Source organism: Peromyscus maniculatus, chromosome 1, assembly GCF_049852395.1.
Source record: "Peromyscus maniculatus bairdii isolate BWxNUB_F1_BW_parent chromosome 1, HU_Pman_BW_mat_3.1, whole genome shotgun sequence".
NCBI classification, from domain to species: Eukaryota; Metazoa; Chordata; class Mammalia; order Rodentia; family Cricetidae; genus Peromyscus; species Peromyscus maniculatus.
The window spans coordinates 185,149,344-185,164,552 of record NC_134852.1 but is presented as its reverse complement, the minus strand read 5'-3'; the positions used below and the strand labels follow the sequence as shown (position 1 = coordinate 185,164,552).

The following is a 15,209-nucleotide window of genomic DNA, read 5'->3' as shown; positions in this document are numbered from 1 at the left end:
CCTGCTGCTCCTCTACTACAAACCCTCACTCATAGGGAAACCAAAGTGGCTACAAAGCCTGCGAGTCCCAGTTATCTCTCCAACCCTGTCTCCCCACAGTCCCAGCCGAAGCACTTTGCTGTTCCTTTTATGCTCCAGGCCCAACCGTGCCTCAGGCCCTTTGGTCTAGCTGCCTGCAATGCTTAGAATGCTCCCTCCCCAGATTCCTTCACTTCCCCCTCACTTCCTGCAGGGCTCCAGTTCAGATGCCACCATCCTGACTTCCTTGAACACTCTCGTCTCATTTTCCTCCTTACTTTGTGCTGTCATTAAATGCATCATGGACTGTAAGTCTTACTTGGTTGTCTGTCCATCTTACTAAGATAAAGGCTCCATTTGATCAGGGATGCTCACTTGCTTGCTTGTGTATGCCTAGAACGTAAATCTACCTTGGGTCAGGAGACGCTACCTGCACATAATCATCCCTCACCACTGAACTGTTGTCTACAGAAATGGATCCAGTTCTACTCAACCAAATAGAGATGCTAATGGGTCTGCAAAGCAGAAAGAAAGGCTGAAGACCTAAATGGATGAAAGGGGACTGAGAAAAAAATGGAATTATACACATGGCTTTGGGACTAGCACATATTGGGGGAAATAATTAGAGAGTGACACTGACCAGTGTCTCAGTTAAGTATCACCTACCCGAGTATGGTTCCTGATCCTTGGCTTCTCTCACAGGCATGAGTGAATCCATTCCTATCTACACCCATACTGTTTTACCCATGCTCACCTAAAATCATCTGGCCTCTACTTACCAGGCACAAGTGATGACAAGAACATACCAGTGCTTTGAAATCAAGCAGACCTGTGCTCCAAAATTAGCTTCTCAGCTGTAGACAAGCCATTTAACCTTGGCATATCTCTCTTTCATTACATATCAAATAAAATGGGAATAATATCTACATCGTGGGCAGGGTTTTCTGTGAATTAATTACACACATGTATAAATATATACAGCTAGAAAACAATAGGCCCTGGATAAATAATAGCTGTGGTACTATATTCTTAGTGGCAGCATTATCTTCATCAATTTCTGTTGCCATAACTGAAAACTACGGACAAGGTAGTTTACAAAGAATAAAAATTTATTCGACTTATAGTTCTGGAGGTCTACGGTCAGGGAGTTGCATCTTGTGAGGTCCTTCTTGAGGACGGGGACACTGTAGCAGAGGGTAGCACATGCTGAGACACAGCGAGCTTGCTGGCTCTCTCTCTTCTTATTCAACCACTAATGCAAGCATGGAGGTCCCATGCCCATGACCTCATCTAATCCTAATTACCTCCCCAAGGTCCCACCTCCAAGAGCCACAGTTAGATTAAGTTTCCAGCCTCTTAATAATGCACAATGGGGATTAAGTTTCAACAGGAGTTGCATGTGACATTCAAGCCACAGCAAGCACCACTAACGATAATATAAGAATGATGAGCCTCGGTTCCTGCAGACCTGATTATAATTGGAGCTGGAACATCCCAATTTTATTTCTGGGCTATGTTATATGCATTCCTTCTGAGCTCTAAAACTGCTTCTGTCTTCAGTGTCCTCGTGAACTGCTTCTTTCTCAGAACTTGCTGGAGCCTATTGCTGGTGAGTCAGCAATAACACAAAGGTACCATTTTTCTTCCCCAGTCATTTCCCACTGGGGCTGAACCTGAGGTGGCAATCACACAGAAGATCCGCAGCGACATGTCATCTCATAAAACCCCAAGGAGGAATCCTGGGGGAGCACACGCAGTTCGTTATAGCTCTCGGTGACCTCCAGTCTATAAGGATAAAGACTGAATTCCTCCCGGAGGCCTTGAAGCTGCTACCCCTCTCTCTCTGTCCCTCCTAACTGATCACACTCTGGTTGTTACTCTTGATTATACTTGTGTCCCTGATTAAAAACAAAAACAAAAAACATCTCTGCCACTTCTCACTCCCCAAACCCACCAGAGCCCAAGAAAAACTTCAAATATTTAAAGAGAATTCACCAAAACGCCAGACTGAATTCAGTCCCTAACTGTGTGGTCTCATGAAGAATAGCATTTTATATTAGCATGCTGCTACGTATTCATTGCCCATACGATTAGGTTCAACGTCCCCCACTTCTAGATATCAAGTTTTATGAAGACAGTAACCCTGTGATCCTTTCTCATGGCTAAAATATTCCCCAGAGTTTAGCAAGGTTGGACATCAAAACTTGTTTCATACCTATTTGTCAAGTGGACACACAGTGTCATGGGTGGATAGGTGCTGTTTCAGTCCGGGGGCTCCCAGTTGGATACCTGTAAGTTCCTTCTAGAGAATATGAGCCATTCTGAGGGGCAAATGGCTATATAAAGAAGGACCCCGGAGAGTGCAAGGCAAATCATGTGTGCTGACTGAGGAAGGGCCTTCCATCATCTTCACAGGATTCGTCTTCCTGCTGGGACTCCCTCGACAAGGAACACACGTAAGCTACCAGTGGCAGGTGTGGGAATAGGACTTCTGAAAATCCTGTGGATCAGCAGCCTTCACCTGAGTCTGGCCCTGACCTAGCTATCACAATATAGACACCAGAGGCTAGTGTCTACGGGGGCTAGAAATGACAGTGTGGCCAAGGAAGAGATGCTTAAATGTTGTTTTAGTCTCTCATGGGCATTAAAACTGAAAAACTGAAAATCAGGTCTCAAGAAAATTTAAGACTGTTTGGGCCAATGTGAAAATATGTAAAAGCTGCAAGTTTTGGAACCAAAGACAGGCTAAGTATTTCCTAGTGAAAATTCAGACCACACTGTAATTGTTAAGATTCCTTACATTTTAATGACAATAACAAAAAAAAGACAAAATATCTCATTAGTAATTCTAACATCAATTATATTGAAAGGGTATTTCAGAAATATCTAGGTTAAATAAAATACATGATTAAAAATTTTTTTTCATTTTATTTTTATTTCCCATCCACATGTGTGTTGCCTGCATATATGTACATGCAACACATGCATGCAGTGCCCATTGAGGTCAAGGAGGCATTCAAATGCCCTGAAATGGGAGAGATGGACGGCTGTGACCTACTATGTGAGAGCTAGGAATTGAGCCCAGGTCCTCTGGAATAGCAACCAGTGCACTTAACTGTTGAGCCATCTCTCTAGTGCTGGGTGAAATTAATTTAACTTTTTAAAACTAGTGCTACTATCTAATTAAGAGCTGAGCTGAAGAGACGGTTCTATAGTCAAGGTTCAATTCACAGCACCCACATGGTGGTTCCCGACACCGTTGGCTCCAGTTTCAATGGATCTGATAGCCTCTTCTGGCTTTGCAGGAACCCACACATGTGTGCACGTACACACAAACATACACACAAATAAAAAAATAAATCTTTAATTGTGTATATAGACATACTATATTCCTATTGGACAGAGCCATAAGAGTGCTGATTTAGAAAAAGTATATTCCTTTCCAACCAGCACCAACTAAGTTTTAAACAGACATTGCAGCAGTCTGTATCCAAAAAGGACAATTAAAAGAAAAAAAGTTTTTCTTCCTGAAGTGAAGAAATAACCATACTAAAACCAGAAGCGGTATCTGCCTGAGAAATACCAAGAACTGTACAAAAGAAGCATAATTTATCTTCTTCCACAGGGAGCTCTGATGTTCCTCACAGTATTCTGAACCATGAGGGAGTCGTAGATGATGGAGACAGACTTTTATGTGTAGCCTGGCAGATCAGCTGAACTCAGAAAGAAATGATGAGAGTGACTGTAAATTGCCTGGCTCTTCGGAAATACCTTTCCTCCATAGATCTTGCTGCTTTCACAGGTTCTAACTCAATCTTTCACAACAGCCTGCAAGGTCAAGAATTCACCTCCAATAGGCTGGTGGGGAAATAGGAGACCTTGGTGACTAGCCTAGGGTTACAGAGACGACAGGCAAGAAGGATCCTGTCATTCATACTCGATCCTGGGAAAATGCCAACCAGTCAATCTCTCTCTCTCTCTCTCTCTCTCTCTCTCTCTCTCTCTCTCTCTCTCTCTCTCTCTCTCTCTCTCTCTCTCTCACACACACACACACACACACACACACAAAAGAAAAAGAAAAAACACTTTCTTCCCAAAGTACCAACCCCATCACCTCCTAAATAGCCCCTTGTCCAAGAGGGGTGACATTCTTTGGTAAAAGACCCAAACTCCTGATTCTGTGAGGTACTTTGCAACATGGAGCAAATTGTCTAAAAGCTAAATTGGGGCTGGGAAATCATGTCCAATTCTTTGGAGAAGGTGTAGATCAGACTTGTCACTCAAGATGTGTCCAAGTGATTGGAAACACTGATATATTTGGGACCCTCTGAGTGAGATGGGCACCTTCACACCACCCCAAGAGTTTGAAAATCACTGACTGAAGGGCATAGGCTCCATTCCCACATCTTTTGCTATCAATGACTTAGGAAGGTCCACTTACACTTTAAACAGTTTGTACCCCCATTTCTCTCTCCCTCTCCCTTTCCTTCTCCCTCCCCCCGCCTCTCTCTCTCACACACACACACTTTTCAAGTTCTCTGTACTTACTTCTCTATAAGGTCTTTAGTTCTGCCTCTCCAGTAACACCTTCTACACAGGCCACCATACTGTCTCTTTTGTGCAAACTGAGCACTCCACTACTCAAAGGCCTTTTGGCTGGGAGGACTGAGCACATGAACATTCCTACCCACGCCATGGCTAAGTGTGGGGCAGGCGTTTGTTTCAGGAAACAGTCTGAATGTGGATCTTTTCAGTGCACACCCATCACAAAGCACCATACACCACTAGCAAACTCATTCCTTTCACCAAGCAATATGTTGGTTCCTGTGTTTCAAATCATATGCTGTCCGGGTTTGCTTTCTCATGCTATGCCAAGCACCATGACCAAAAGCAACTTGGGAAGGAAATGGTTTACTTCATCTTAGAGTTCACAGTCCGTCGTGAAGGGAAGTCAGCGCAGGAACTCAAGTAGGAACCTGGAGGCAGGAGCTGAAGCAGAGGCCATGGAGGAGTGCTGCTTCCTGGCTTGCTCCCCATGGCTTGCTCAGCCTGCTTTCTTATACCACCCAAGACCACCTGGCCAGGAGCAACATCACCTGCAGTGGGCTGGGCCCCCCCACATCACTCACCCGTCAAGACTTGCCCAGAGTCCATTCTGACAGAAGCATTTTCTCAGTTGTGTTTTCCTCTTTCTAGATGACTCTAGTTTGTGTTAAGTTGACAAAAACGACCCAGCACACAGGGTCCACACACATCCCGACAATTTTTATATTTTAAAAAAGTACAATACAATCCTTATGTCCTTTATTGCTGCTGTGTAGGCAAACTAAGAGCCTGGCAGGGCCGCTGGAGGCCTCTGTGCAAAACTGCAGCACCTCAGAGGTGGAGGGCACAGGCCTGCTGCAAGGGTCAGGGCATCTCAGCCCCGGTTTCCATGTAGAATTCAGGTCCATTTTACCAGATCCTCCTGCTTCTTAAAGAGAAGCTGTAAATCTGGATTTTTATATGAAATTTCTCATTTTTTAATCTTGGCAACTAATTGAATTTCTTTAAACAACTATGCAGGCCAAGAAAAACACAGCTTCGGGCCAAGAGCTGCATATCCCCTCCTTGGGAGTATGCTTTCAATATCCCTAAGAGTGAAGTCTCAGAACAGTAACTTAAGGTTTAATTTCAGTGCCAGGGCTATAGCTCACTTGGGAGAGTGAGTGCCTACCACACTTGAGACCCTGGAATCAATTCCTAACATTGCATAGACTTGGCATGGGGGTACATGCCTGTAACTCTGGCATCCCATCGTTCAGGAGGTAGAGGCAGGAGGAGCAAACTTTTAAGGTCACCCTCAGCTATATACCAGGTTCAAGGCTGGGGATACACAAGACCCTGTTGAAGAAAAGAAAAAAGGAAGGGAGGGGAGAAGGGGGAGGGGAGGAAGAAAATCAGAGAAGAAGGGAGGAGAGAAGAGGAAAAGAGAGGAAGGGAGGGGAAGAGAGGAGAGGAGAGGAGAGGAGAAGAGAAGAGAGGAGAGGAGAGGAGAGGAGAGGAGAGGAGAGGAGAGGAGAGGAGAGGAGAGGAGAGGAGAGGAGAGGAGAGGAGAGGAGAGGAGAGAGTCTCAATTCAGGTTGCATGTGTTCCATGATCCCAACAAGTGAGAGCTGGATAAGGAACCACCTAGAAAAAGCAGACCCTAAGCTTGGACTTTCAACAGGTGCTAGGGAGACAAGGAATCATCTCCAAGAACACAGGTATAAGTTGGGTGGCCACACCAGTGGGTACTTACACGGACAAATGTGAAGATAGGAGATTCTGAGGAACACTAATACATCATTTTTAAGCTAGGCTTATTTAGATCTAAATTTAACCCCTCTGCATGCCCAGTTGTATGAGTTTTGACCTATCTACAGAGTCCTATAAAACTACTATCACAATTAAGATACAGAACATTGTTATTACCCTCACCCCTTCCTGTATCCCCCCTTTATAAGATAGCCACACTCACAATCTCTGGCAATCTTTGGCTTATTCTTTTTCTCTAATAGGTTCTTCTGTTCTCAGAATATCATCTGAGCCAAAGCATTCAGTCTGTAGCTTTCTGAATCTGACTTCTTTTGCCTAGCATCATGCCTTTGAAGTTCGGTCTGGTTTTCATGTATTTTCATCCTCTTCTGTAAGTAGCTTTCAGCTCTGTAGAAGCATGAACAGTTCATCTACCCATTAAGTAAAGGGCACTTGGTGATTGTGAGCTAGACACTAGGAATATTCACACAGACATTTGTATGTGAATATAGTCTCCATTTCTCTTGGCTACTCCCAAAAAGTCGGATTCCTGGGTCCCATAGCAAACACATGCTTAACTTAGTAAGCAACTCTTTTGTGGGCCTGAGGAGGGGGCTCAGCAAGGAAAGTGCCTGAAGCACCAACAGGAAGACCGGAGCACAGATCTCCAGCACCCATGTAAAAAGCCAAGGCTGGCAGTGGTGGCGCACGCCTTTGATCCCAGCACTCGGGAGGCAGAGGCAGACGGATCTCTGTGAGTTCAAAGCCAGCCTGGCCTACAGAGCGAGTTCCAGGGCAGCCAGGGCTACACAGAGAAATCCTGTCTCAGAAAAAAAAAAAAAAAAGCCAAGCATAGCAGCTCATGTTTATAACCCCAGCAGCAGGACAGGGGAAGGGAGAGAAGATTAGTGGTGTTTGGAGCTCATTGGCCAGCCTACCAGTCCATGTACTACAAGTTCAATGAGAAACTCAGTCTCAAAAAAGTGGAGAGGAGACAGACTTTAAGATAGACACCCAACGTCAACATATGTGCACACACATGCACTCATACCCGCTCACATCAGTGCACACATCCACACTAATAAGTACATGTACTACATGCACAACACAACACACAGACACAAAATGGTGAAGAAGAAAAGGCACTCACTGTTTTGCAAAGTGGCTCAACAGTCTCTGAGAGTTCGCCCCAGCCCCGGTCGCCATGCTGTCTTGGTTTTGTTTCCTTGTTTTTGAGCTCTTCTCATAGGTATGCAGCCCACACCCACTTTTGATGGATTGCAGTAAACATGTAGAGCGTTGTCCTCTAAATCCGGGGTCTCTGCAAAAATAATTGTGATTTCCGATACAATGCTCTGCCCTTGCACACACTGCCTTCCCTGTCTTCAGTACATGTACATGTGTCATTAGGTGAATTTTTAAATTTTTAACCCTGTTCAAATCCCCCAACATGACTGATTGCCACTCTGGTAATTGGCCTCATGCAATTACGGTAAGTGCCAAGGGGATGGAGGGACACTTGGAACTGCTCTTTCAGCCGCTAAAAATGATGCTGAAACCAATGTAAGCATACAAGAAGTGCTCAGACTCGAGTTACATATTAGCAGGGTTTGGTCTGGCTGGAGCAGAACACAGCTCAGAGAACACTTCCATTTACAGCTGTTGCCAAGCCTCCCTACCTGGACCAGGCGAGACTGGGCTTACAAGAGACCTTTTGAAGAGATGCAGGAAAGCAAGCAGCATACACTTCCTGGCAATAAATGTAAAAGTTTGCTCCAACATTCCAGAGATTTTCATTCAACATTCCTCTGGCCAACACATCTGCCACCTGCCAGCCCTTAAATATCAGTGTTTTTACATCTTAATCTCACAAACATCTTGGAAAATGCTCTCTCTCTTGGCCTTCATATCGGACACATCTGGCTTTTTTTTTTTTTTTCCATTTTGTAAAACCACAGAAACATAATGCTGTTTACTTCCATCAAGACCGAGCTCACTGGAGTTAAGATATATTTTCAGAGCTCAGTTCATTCTGCCTTTCCAGTTGATTTCATTCTCGAAGTGGTATTGTGCGGATATTCTCTCATTATGGAGGCCTCTAGCAAAATTAAGGAGCTCTGGTGTTAAATTACGCAAAAGCAAAATATATTGTAAAGGGAAGGGTTTTTCCAGGTCATATCCTTGAGTACAATTCTTTACTCTTTCCAGGCTAAATCACCTTTTGCTAGATGGGCTAGTACAGTGGTTCTCAACCTTCCTAATGCTGCCACCCTTTAATATGGTTCCTCATGTTGTGGTGACCCCCAACCATAAAATTATCTCATTACTACTTCATAGCTGGAATTTTGCTACTGTTATGAATCATAATGTAAATGTTTTTGGAGATAAAGTTTTGCCCAAGAGTCCCACAAGTTAAGAACCAGTGGGGTAGTACTTCCCACTAAGGGATGGTGCATGCATCTTTCTCCTGTTAATGTCCACCACGTGACTTGCTTTGGCCAGTGGGATGATTTCAGAGTCGATGGTTGCTAGTTCGGTGTCTCAGCTTCAGGAGCCCTTGTGTGTTTCTGCTATCACCACAAGACGAGCATGACCTGAATTGCCCACTAATCCCAAGACAGTGATGAGAGGGGACATGGACATCACAGAGCTCATTCAGTCACTGTCGGCCCAGCTAGTTCAAGACCTACATCTAGAGGTGGAGCTGCCCAGCCAGCTCAGTCTAGATCACCTGACCCACAGCCAACACAATACATGAGCAGTGACAAATAGTTTTTATCCACCGAGCTTTGGATTAGTTTGTTAAGTAGCAAAAGATAAACGGTATGAGCACATGCTGGAATTACTTATTTTAACTGAAGAAAACTAATATCAGCTACTAAGTGTTGTAGAACACTGTATGCTTTTCATATAGGGCTAATTCTTAAGGTAGAGTGTTCTTTAAGACATTTGTAATAAGAAGTCCAGTATGGTGATGGATGCTTAGAACCTCAGCACTGGAGCAGCTGAGGCAGAAGGCCTGTGAGTTCAAGACTAGCCTGTGCAACATAGTGACATTATGCCTTGGAATGGAATAAATGTGAAGGAGGAAACTTAGGGGAGGTCCAGGGTTAGTGGAGGAGGTCTCATTCAGCAAACACGTCAAGTCTGAACTGTCATGTTCACAGGAGCTGATGTCACTGTGCGGCTGTAGCCTGCCCTGTCTCCAACTCCCCCTCCCTTTCTATAACTGTGGTTCTCAACCAGGGATGACTTCTTCCATCAAAAGACGCTTGACGATATGATGATGACAGGACACTACTGGCATCAGCTGGATAGAAATCAGAGGCTCTGGTAACCCTGGCAACACACAGGGCAACTCACAGTGGCAAATAATAGTTGGACCCAATGTCAATAATGCCAAGAAACGCTATCCTTTGGTTTAAGTTCAAATATTGATTGTTTCTTCCCTCTTATAAGAATATGTCAGTTAAAGTCTGGGGAATTGTATAACAAAATTTTGTTTCTTAAATGCATAAAAAATATCCCCTTATAAAAGCCCCAGCCAACTTTTCTGCATACAATGTGCAATGCATATAAATGCTTACTTTGTTCAAAGTGTAAATGACTTGTTCACAAATGTCCCAAGCAAGAAATAGTTGACTGAAGAAAACCTTTGTTTAAATATGTCTATACATCTACAAGTCATTACTAGTATGTCAAATTATCTGTCAAGAAAATCTCATTCCATTTCAAACATCTGTAACTAAGTAAACAAATTGGCAAAGCCATCCATTGCTGCTGAACCTCCCCTACCTCCAGGGCACTTCAGACGTACAATGTAGCATTTACAGCAGGCTGGGTGCAAGGCCATTGAATAGAATTGCTATATTAGGACAATATCCTCTGGTGTCTCAGTGACCAAAGCCCCGTCATGATGTTCTAGAGAGTCCAGTTTAATGCTGAATTCTACCCTCAACGTTTTGGATTTGTACCAAGAAAAACAACTGATCCTCAGAACCAAGAACTGATGGGGGTCCTCAGACGGGTGAGTCAACTGTGGTTGAAATGTGTCTGTTCCTGAGGAAAGACTGGATCTGGTTTGAAATAATGGCACTGGCAAAGATGGCCTACACACTCAAGAGGGCTCTCAATGCACTGATGCATGGGACACACTGAATGAAGGTATTTCGGAAGATGTGGGGAATTGAAAAATAGGAATTGGCAGCAAAGGAGACCCAGGATAGCCTGCTCAAGATGCAAAGGGGTGGCGCAGTTCAAATCACAGTTGCAAAGCCAGGAGTAGGCTAGTATTGGCCCAGAAAGGAAAGCAATGAAATCAGAGAGTTTCCATAATCAGGATCCAAAGGACCAATGATTGCTAAAAATTGGGTTCTGTGATGACCGTTCTTCAGCCATGTTCTGTGGGGAAGTCAAAGCAAGCAACTAAATTCCAAATTCCCACCGGTTTCAAGAATTAAGATATAATCAAAGCGTATAGCAAAGGAGGTCGCAGACCCCAGGGAGGAATTTACTACTGATAGTCTGCTAAATGGGCACGTGGGTAGACTACCTTCTAAATAGTTGTGTCTATACCCATAGATCAGTGCTGTTGTCAACCTGGGCCAGAGAGGCTTCCTTTTGCAGAGAGCAGCTGTTAGTGCAAAAAGTCATAACTGATCAAAGTGCCGAGAATAAGTTTGATTGCTGAGTACTCAAACCCTAAAGCAGAAATCTCTTTCACCTTCCCCAGGGACCATCATGGAAGAAGAAATGGAAATTCTGCAAGAGTCAAAGGAAGGAGAGGAGCACTGTGGAATACCATCTTAACATGACATAGTCACTGTAATCATGAACATACCGCAACAGTGACTACCTTCATACACACACACACACACACACACACACACACACACACACACACACACACAGATGAGAGGGACATGTTGGAAACAGGAAGGAGGTCAGCAGAAGTGGGAGGGGAGAAGAAAGTGTAACAGGATGAAGATGATCATAACACATTATATATACATATGAAATTGTCAAGAATAAAATTAAGACTGTGGGAAGAGCCTAACATAGCATGAAGGCTGAGGCCTTCTGGGTCTTTTAATTATTAACCTGTGGTCTAGCTTTGCTAGAAACTAGGTGTCCTTGAAGCATAAAGTGGTGGCACTTTCGTGTGGTGGTGCAGTAGACTCTGACCATGGCACTCATCAGGAAAGAAACGAAAAAACCAAATGACTTAAACTCTCCACTCCCATTTCAACCAGGAAAAGCTCCATTTCATCTGTCTTAACCATTGTGACCCTAACTGTTCATCTCCAAAAATAAATTCTGCTGTTGAATGAAGTTTGGAAAACAACTCATTAAGAGTTAGTAATCCTGGTTGGGAAGGCATATATATTGCTGAAGCAATGGAAATGATCCAACCATGGCCCAGGTGACAGGGCTCTTTAAGAGAGACCTCACAGTATATGCCTATGTGCTGGAGTGCTTCTCCCTGACTGTGTTTATTTTTGGACCCTTGTATAACTTATACTTTTAACTGGAACATTTTTAAATGAAATGGGATTTTAATGAATATTTATTGCCTAAAGCAGTGGTTCTCAACCTTCCTAGTGCTGAGACCCTTTAACAAAGTTCCTCATGTTGTGGGGACCCCCAAGCATAAAATTATTTCGTTGCTACTTCATAACTGTAATTTTGCTACTGTCATGAGTTGTAATGTAAATATTTTTGGCGATGGGGGGGCTGACAGAGGGGTCATGACCCACAGGTGGAGAATCACTGGCTTCAAGTGGGAGTCATGGCTTTGATGGCCTGAAGCAAATCAGAATAGTCATCCTGATTAAAGAGGCTACTTGGCTATGTTGACATGAGATTTAGCAGAAGCTATAAGCCTGGTTTGTAGCATTGTCATTGATGTAAATTGCTGTGGCATTCACTAAAAAGAAAATAGGAAATAAATTTATATAATTGGATTGACCACCCATACTCAGGTCTGTTTTATCCACAATGTGGGAGAGAAGGGCAACTGTGCCTTCGCTGTCTGTTTATGGCTGGCACGGCATTATGTTAGAGGCCCTCTCTACCCTCAAAGTTGAAAGCAGAGAGGGGGCAATTGGAGATGTTCCAAACGAAGTCACTAAAGAGACAAAGTAACCCAGTTTTGTGCCATTGCTTGGGGACCGTGACCAGGAACTGGTTTGTTGACGCTGTCAACACTTCTCCAGGCCTGTCACACACTCTGACTTGTAGATGTGTACATTCGTAGCCCTCCCTTTGACCACTGTTGGCCGTCACTACATCCCAATCCCAAAGCCATCCATATTCTGTTTGAGCGATAGTTAGCACATCTAACCACTTCATGGAAAAACCAACAAGAGGAAACCACCAAGTCAGGGAGAAAGTTGGCTTCTTCCAAATTCTGGCCGCCTCACACCTCGGGTCTGTTCACCGAGTTTGCCACAAAGTTCCCTTCTGACAGCCTCATTTACAGCTTTCCTTGGGCTGCCAAGTCCCCGCCCAGTAGACGTCTCCTGTTACTTCGACTCTGCTACCCACCCACAGCCTGAAGAATTCAACAGAAACCCTCAGCCCAAGCAATAGGGTGATCGGCACCAGGCCCAAATACCTGTCTACCTGTCATTCCGTGGCCACACTTGGCAGTCAACAAGAGCCAGAGCAGCCAAGTAATTATAGAGAGGGGGTGATGCTTTTCTACCTAAGTGCTTGGCGTGTTGTGTCACTGGAGAACTAAGCTCCTGGAAGTCAGGAACAGAAACTGTAAGAGGTATGTGGACTAAGGCCCCTGAGTATCAAATAGTGTCTTTACTGGACACTCATATCTTGTTCTTGAATGACAGCTGGATACTTCACAGAGGGCTACGCAAAGTCAGAATAAATGTTGCAAGCCAATAAGCCTCCAGCATCAGAACCAGACTTAGGTGCAAATGCAGTAGCCATCTCCACATGGTAGAATCAAGGTCACTATTAACATTCTGCTGGTATTCCTTATTTTCTGCTTAAGTATATCTGACTTTTATAATTAGATAAACATAAATATTGATAGAAAAGTGCTGGGGAGTCAGGACTCAAATCAACCATGTCTAGTGACAAGAATCGTGTTCTTTCTGTCTCTCCCATTTACTTTTATTTAATAAACAAGTAAGCAGGGTTTAATGTGTGACAAGCACCTTTCTAAGCATGGGAAATCCACTGGCTTGTTTAAGTTTTACGTTGTACAAGGCCTGCTCACCTTATTCTATAGATGAGAAACTGAAGTGTAGAGAGCTTAAATTACTAACCCAAGATGCAGAGCTGATGAGCAGCACAATGGGATTCCTTCTAAAGCTGGCTCGATTGTGTGTGCTTCCTGGCGCTGCTAAGCTGCCTCTGCCTTCCTCTACTTCAGATAGGTTTTCTGTAGCCCTTAAATCCTTTTGTAACTTTGCCATGCCCCACAGCCAAGCCAGTGTCAGCTCAGGATAGACAGCCTGTGTTGCTTTGTTGGAGATGGTCTCACATAGTCCCAGATAACTATGGAAATCCTCCCTTTGCAGCTCAGGCCAGCCTCGAACTCCTCCTCCTCCTGGCCCCTGCCTCCACCTCCAAGTGCTGGATTATAAGCCTGCAGTCCGCATTCAACTCAAAGAAGCATTTTGAGGGAGACTACACTGGATGAACAAAGTAATCAGTTCTTGTCTCAGGGTCCTAAGATAAACATGTTGAGACCAACACACTCATAGGTATCCATAATCACAAGAAATAAAAGATGAGACAGACCCTGCTGCCTGGAAAACACAAACCCCAAACCACTTTCCTCCTCTCATCTAGCGTAGACTCAAATAAGCTCCCTGAAAATGTTTCGTCTGCTTGCTTTGTCCCTGACTCCCCTTTGTCCCTGAACTTGAGCTTCTTGGCCACTTATCTCTCCATTCCACACAGGGCATTGACATCCAAAGGGACTCAACCACACTGAACTGGATTCCCAACTTCCTTCAGGCTCCCATCTAAGGTCTCCAATCATGACACTTCCTTGCATTTGCACAGGGTTTATGTGCTACATTAAGTCCACCACCTCAATCCATCCTCCCAGTAATTTCTATCAGTCTGTGATCATCGGCTATCCATGATTTCCAAGTGGATGAAGATGCTGAAGTTCCTCAGCAGAAAGGGAAGCCCTGGTGTGTTGATGAGAAGCCAAGAGCTGGGCTGGAGAGATGAGTCCACAAGTTAAGAACACTTGCTGCTTTTGCAGAAGACCTGGGTTCGTTCCTAGCACCCAAATGGTTGCTCACAACTGTCTGTTATTCCAGTTCCAGGGGATTGAACACCCTCTTCTGACCTCCTTGAGCACCAAGCATGTACAGTATGCACATATATACATGCAAGAGAGAAAGAGGGAGACAGAGACCGAGAGTGCAAGACAGAGACAGAAGCCAAGAGCCCCTTCTTTCCTTGTCTACAATTTCTCTGAGGGCCCTTTCAAGCATATAGCCTGTGATTCTGAGAAGCCCCTGGGTGTCTGTCACTTATTAGGGCAGCATCTTTGTGAAGCTGTAGCATTCCAGCTTCCAGAAAAACTGGAGCATTCCCTTGGTTCTTGAGGACAGCAGCTCGAATCAACTCCCTTGGATCCTGAGGACAGGAGAAAGTTGTCCCTTTATCTTGCATCTTCATGAGTCTAGGACATCAGAGCCGGACATTGAGCCCAGGAGCAGACGTCAAAACTGGGCTGAATTTCCTGGGAGTTGCATCGGTTTGACCTCTTCCCTGCCTGCTTCTTGCACGCGAAGCAGGTACCATGGAGGCTGCAGACGTGGTGGGAGTGAGGCACGAAGCATGTTAGGGTAGGAAACAGCAAGATTATCTGGGTTCTGGATTGACTCCCTCCCTGGCTTTCATAGCCCTCACCTGTACCTTGTGCTGTG

General features: G+C 44.5%; 1 long non-coding RNA gene across 1 annotated transcript in view; it reads right to left on the bottom strand.

Annotated features, from left to right (window-relative positions):
- Positions 1-15,209, bottom strand: part of LOC121825902 (uncharacterized) — a 76,007-nt gene that overhangs the window by 47,630 nt on the left and 13,168 nt on the right. Inside the window, exon 4 of the long non-coding RNA XR_013048143.1 lies at positions 7,445-15,089. This is a non-coding gene — a long non-coding RNA (uncharacterized LOC121825902). The remainder of the gene's footprint in view (positions 1-7,444; positions 15,090-15,209) is intronic.